Below are 6,401 nucleotides of genomic sequence, written 5' to 3'. Positions count from 1 at the left end.
GAGAGTAGACGTGGTCGAGATCAAAAACGGATCGTTATTGGTGACGGGAGAACAGACGTGGTCGAGATCAAAAAACATGTCGCAATTCGGGATGGGAGAGCAGACGTGGTCGAGATCAAAACAGATCGTAGCAGGAGAGAAATAGGAGCAAAAAATGGGACAGGCGAAAAAAGGGCTTGCTGAGTAAAACCAGAGATTCCCAGACGGACAGACAAAAGGAGACTGACAGGACAGAGTTAAAATACTGAAATACTGGGAACCAATCTGTCAACAAGCTGCAGCTGGCGCTACACGGGCGGGGCCAATTCGGCGCCATGGCAACCTTGACAAAAATGTTTATAATGGAAAAAAATATTTAACACACAATATTTCAATATTACCTTTTTGTGTTTTATTATTGCCGCATTTTATATCTAATTGCGTTTAACATAGTATATTTTACATTTGTTCTTTATTTTTAATTTTTTCCCAGCTAAAATAAGGAAAATACTCCTTAGAATTAGTATGTAGAAAGGTACTTGACCATTATTAATACAATATTACCATTTTTATATTTTGTTGCTATTGTCATGATTGTATCATTATTAGAATTTATTCAATGTCCTTTAAAATACTATAGTTATAGTTGTTTTTTTTTCAACTAAAATAGGTAAAATACTTCTTGAAATTAGTATGAGTTAAAATTTTACTTAACCTTGTTTTTTGTTTTAAGGCAAATAAAAAAGTGAGTCAATAATCGATCACTATAGTTTGTTTCATAATCAATTTGTAAGAAAGCGCTCCAAAGAATCAACACTTCTCAGATGAACAATTCCAAAGTCAATTTCTCTGAATAAACAACGCACAAATGTCACAGTGATCTTGCAGGTTTTGAGTTGCTTTGACTTTTAAAGCCAAGGAGAAATAAAAGAACAATTTCCATGCCCACAAAAGATTCAGATTCAGATTCAGATTCAGATTTACTTTATTGTCATTCGTGTACACGTGTATACAGAACGAAATGTCGATACATCTGACCCGCACAGTTTCTTTGAACGTCAGCCGGGATAGATAAGATTAACCATGTCTTCGTCAGAATTTTAGCGCAGCAGTTCGTCATCTCGCGGTTCGATGCCTCTTCCAGTTGTTAAATGGTCCAGTTTATTGTCCAGAGAGCGAATGTTAGAGGGGTTAGCCTTTAGCCTAGCTGTTAGCCCGGCCCGCTTTGTCGAGGGGTTAGCCTTTAGCCTAGCTGTTAGCCCGGCCCGCTTCTTCGTCGCGCCGCTGTCTTGCCACTCTGCTTCGCTGCTTTGTAGGCCGCTGGTCTTGTAGGTCTTGTTGACATAGCAGTCCGTGGCTAATAAACACTCCCGAGTGGTCGTAGCACCGAGCGCTTGATGTCGAGTGGTCGTAGCACCGAGCGCTTGATGTCCTCGTTCGGCGGTAACGCCGCCGTCTTGCCACTCTGCTTCGCTGCCTTGTAGGCTGCTGGGTCTTGTCGACATAGCAGTCCGTGGCTAATACACATCAAGCGCTTGATGTCTGGATGATCGCATATCCAGCAAAAAAACTGCGATCGTAACTTAATCTGCAGTTCGAGCCGACTTTGTGCGCCATCAAAACTGAGTCGAAGACTGGATCTTATGGCCGACGCGTAAAAAAACCGTTGCAAGTCGATGCGGCCGCAGCCATCAGGGCGCCGCCATCTTGTTGTTCACTGATGACATTTCCGAAAATAATGAACTGAAAAAAACAGCTGATTCACATTCATGTCATCCCAACCTGATAAAAGCTTTTGATTCATGAAGAAGAAAAAAAATAAAAATAAGAGGTAGCATAGTGGGATTTTTTTTTTTTTTCATCATTACCGCCGGCAAAAAACACAATCTATCGCCGATCGGGATGTTGTTGTGCTCCTTTTGGGCTTTAAGACACACAAACACAAGTTTCTTTTCTGGTAAACACTGTAGAGCATCCAACGTTTGGTCAGAACTCCGTTTCGCAATGTCCGAAAATGATCAAACAATGTCAAAACATGTGAAGTGAATACCGTTCACATAGATATGCTCTCTGACTGATACTGGTGGAGTGTGAGGTTGGGGAAGGGGGGCGTTAGCTTGCATTTGCGGATCAAGGGTTGCCGTGACAACTCTACCACAGGGGTACGCCCCTACCAGGAGATCGGAACCCAGAGCTGGTACACGTCTCACCTCACAGGGGGCAGTCTGATTTCTCCCGGCCAGAAGGAAGGATGGCATGTCCTCACTGGAGGAACTGGACCAAGTCCCTGGCCGGTCCTGGCCAAGTCAGAAGCCAGGCTTGATCAAGCTAGCGGACACCCTGGTGGGACAAGGCCAGCAACCTCAGAAAAGCCTCTAGCCACCAGCAGTCAACCTATCCTTCCAACACTCTGCATCCAGTGGTTCTCCTCCCAACCAGGTCTCAAGCCTACCAAGATTCCTCATCGCTCTACAGCCAAGGACCTAAGGACTGGGCCTTCATTTTCATCAACGCAGAACTTCGCAGAAGATCTCGGTGTTGCTAGGTATTAGTGTGACGTAAAATGGGGAACTCAAAAATCGAATTACGTAATAGAGCCCCTGTCTATCCAAATGGTTCCAGTTTTAAGTTCTCAACTTCTAGTTGTCTTTGTTTTATTTTCTTATTAGTGTTTTGTGTTCTTGTGAAGCTTCTTCAGTAGATGATTAGTCAAAGAAAAGTCCATAAATCCAAGTGTGTATGTCTGTGTGTCTTGATCAAAGTATATTGAATGATCAAAACTGTAAAAAGAATTCACCTAAAGTGTCTGTAGCCACCCTTCAGAATAACTAAACAAGGTCTTTATCCGTTTTCCTGACATAATGATCTAAAAACGTATGTGGTGCTCCAAAAAGGCCAGACGAGTTTTGAAAAGAATAAACTATTCTCTTTAATCAATTGTTTGTTAGAATAATTTGTCATTAAGTGGGCTGCATGATGAACCGAAATCGAATTGATATGTGACGTAGTGCGATTGCGTAATCGCAAGACACTGCGTTTCTCTTCTCCAATCATTCATAGTTTGCTATTGGATTGATGTAGTGTTTGGCTAACTAGAACTGCGTTATATAATAGAGCAAACACGCTGGTGTTTTTGCTTGCTGTTTTTTTGTCCTTTCACTCGCTATTTGGGTTAATTGGTTTATTGGTTAATCAACATGTATTTTTGATCGGATGATAGACGTGGTTTTGTGTCGCCGATGCACTCCTACGTTCCCTGGGGGGTGGTAGGGGGAGTAGTTGAATGGTGCAATCCTCATGGTGTTATCTTTCAATCTACAGTGAACCCATAGGCGTAATCAGGACACGCAAATTCAAACCAAGCACCCCCAAAATGTATAGCATTTTTAATAAAGGTTAGGATAAGCTCAATTTCTCAAATCGAGTTAATTGGTTGGGCTCGTACTGATTTGGGCCTCAATACCGTGGGCCCGGGTCAGGCTGGTTTTTTTAGGCCCGACTTTAACTCGGATGCACAATGTGGAGTTTTTTTCAACTCCTGAAAAAGACCATGCCTGGTTAAATTAGTGTGGTAAAATGGTCTGCTACTGTGGCAACACCACAAATTGACATGAACACATGAAAAAAATGGAGCAACAAGCTGCAATAAAAAATGTAAACATGATACTGTTCCTGAACTAAAACCTGTAAATCTGTTGTCACTTTGGTAACAGAGCCAATGAGACAGAGAGAATTGATACTTTATTTACATTACTGAAAATATTGTGCAATCGGAGGTACTTAAGTTGTTATACAGTATGTGTAATTTTGTTACAATTCTGCTTTCACGATTTGCAACCTGGATTTTTTTCCCCAAAAAGTTTAAACAGAAATGTTTCTTTTCTACTTTTAAGTCTAGTCAAGTCATGTTTATTTGTATAGCCCTTAATCACTTTAACAATTTTCAATGTAGTTATTTAATGAAAATAGAAACATTTGTGCTGTGTTTTGAGAAATTTAAAACTATCTCAACATTTCCAAGCAAAAAGTATAGAATCGGTATTGATTGATACTACCCTACTTTGGATCAATACCAAAATTCTCTGTATCTCCCAACCATTTGTGTTGTGTTTTGAGAAATTCAAACTACCGTATTTTCCGCACTATAAGGCGCACCTAAAAGTCTTAATTTTTTTCAAAAGCTGACCATGCGCCTTATAATACAGTGCGCCTTATATATGGCTCAATATTAAATCGCAAAGTCTCGCAACTTACGCAACAGCCGCCGACTCGATTTTCCCCCGAACGTGGAGAAGTCCGCGGTGTATGCTGGGATTTATATACCGGCGTTTCATTGGCTAACCAATGTGTCAATCATCATTTGAATCGATCGCTATTGGCTAAAGTTATTCGGAGCCTCGGATAGGCTAGAGGGCCGAAACAAACCCTGCAATTGGGGGCGGCTGTAGCAAAGGAGGTAGAGCGATCGTCTTAGGATTAAGGGATCCCAGTTCGAATCCCGGCTTGTCCGTGTTACATGTCGAAGTGTCCTTGGGTAAGACATTGAACCCCCAATTACCCCCAATAAGCAGGTTAGCGCCTTACATGGCTGCACAGACCACGGCCGCTATTGGGAAATGTGAAGCACAATGTAAAGCGCTTTGGGAAGTCATTGACTTGAAAAGCGCTATATAAATGCAGATCATTTCATTTCATTTCAATTGGCCGAAAAAGATGTGTCAGTCATCAGACAAATCGATCGCTATGGGCTGAAGTTATTCGGAGCCTCGGATTGGCTAGAGGGCCAAAACAAACCCTGCAATTGGCGGAAAAAGATGACTGAATAGCAAGCTTGCTAAAGTACGCCATAAAGAAACATGTTTCATTAGTCTGTATTTGTAAACATTTTACTCTCCTGGATTTACTACACTCACGGTTGTAAGAAGACCATGATTGCGTATCATTATTGAACGTGAGAACTTAGGTGAGCTATGCGGCTTTATATTTTCCCGGTATCTTGTTTTAGAACGATCTTGATGTTGCTGTGATGAGTTGAGTGAATTAAACTCAATTCCAAGTGTTTATTGTCATATCCACAGTAAAGTTGCGAGCGAAAAAGAAAATAGAAACTAAGGAATGGTTGGCATTTCTTGAATCCCAAGACTTTAACCTTCCGAATGATATTTGAAACGATGCATTTGAGTGACATCGTACGGACACCGCATCCGCACATGTCTAGGACACGTATTTGCTTCTTTGCAAGCTTTGGGAATGTTAAGGGGGTAATCAGTTTGACTGAACTATCTGACTGTTTTGTCGACGTTCCCATTGTAGCGCCTTATAATCCGGTGCGCCTTATCTATGGAAGATATAGGACCAAAAACTATTTTTTGGGGGTGCGCCCTATAACCCGGTGCGCCCTATAGTGCGGAAAATACGGTAACTCATGGGGGCAACGGTTCAATCTTTTAATGATCGTGACATTTCCAAGCAAAAAGTATCGGGATCGGATCGGTATTGATGGATACTACCCAACATTTGGATCGATAAACATTCTCAGGACCGCCCAACCCTACTTTTGAGGTAATCCTTGAGATTTTTTGAGTTGTTGACGCTCCAAAGTCAGGCACTACTTCTCAGGCGTAATTACAACCCAGCTCAGGTTATAGCAGAGTTGCTGCTGAATACACATAATTATCCCACAGGGGAGGAATTCAGTTTATTTCAAAACTCTTTTTCTTATTTGACTCAAAATAATTTTCAACATAAATATTATCGTGAGAAAACTCCTTTTTAGATCGACCAAAATGATCTGCCATCGTAATAATAAATCAAGAAAAATAATACCTAAACTACAAAACAAAAATGTCTGGTACAAGATACCAAATGATCGAAAAATCTTTTAATCTACATTTTTGGTAGAAAGAATTGCAGATAAATTAAAAAATATATTTTATTTTTTTAAACGAATGAATAAGTGGCCTTTATTGTCATTATACAAAAAATATAATTGAAGGGCTTCCCCCCACAGTGCAAAGCAGGACAAATCAAAAGTTAAAAATGTGTAAAAGGATAAAAAGGTAAAAAACACAAACATGTGTATATTCAAAGTGGCAGTAGTAGAGAACACTATGTTCATGAATTTAGTGTATTATTTTTAGTGTACAACATGCCAATTCATTGAAAGTGATTCTGCTCATTCTGAGCCTTCTTTTTATGATTTGTTTCAATATTTAGTTTTGAAAAATGCAAATAGAAAATAATTTTGCTCATCATTACAATTTCAAATATTTTTAGTAATAATCTGCAGATGATTTTGCCAATTCTTAGCATTATAAGACAGCCGAAAGAAAACATTGCTTCTTTTATAGCATTAGAATATGGATGGTAAATCAAATATTCTAACAGCTCTGGGTTCTGGTCTCCTGGGAGGGGTGGACCCC

General features: G+C 40.2%; 1 protein-coding gene across 1 annotated transcript in view; it reads right to left on the bottom strand.

The window, feature by feature from the left end:
• Window positions 1-6,401, bottom strand: part of LOC148360555 (uncharacterized) — a 79,984-nt gene that overhangs the window by 50,232 nt on the left and 23,351 nt on the right. The window lies entirely within an intron of this gene.

Source organism: Urocampus carinirostris, chromosome 8 (genome assembly GCF_059441175.1).
Source record: "Urocampus carinirostris isolate Australia breed hairy pipefish chromosome 8, RoL_Ucar_1.0, whole genome shotgun sequence".
NCBI lineage: Eukaryota > Metazoa > Chordata > Actinopteri > Syngnathiformes > Syngnathidae > Urocampus > Urocampus carinirostris.
This window is presented reverse-complemented; position numbering and strand designations above follow the sequence as displayed.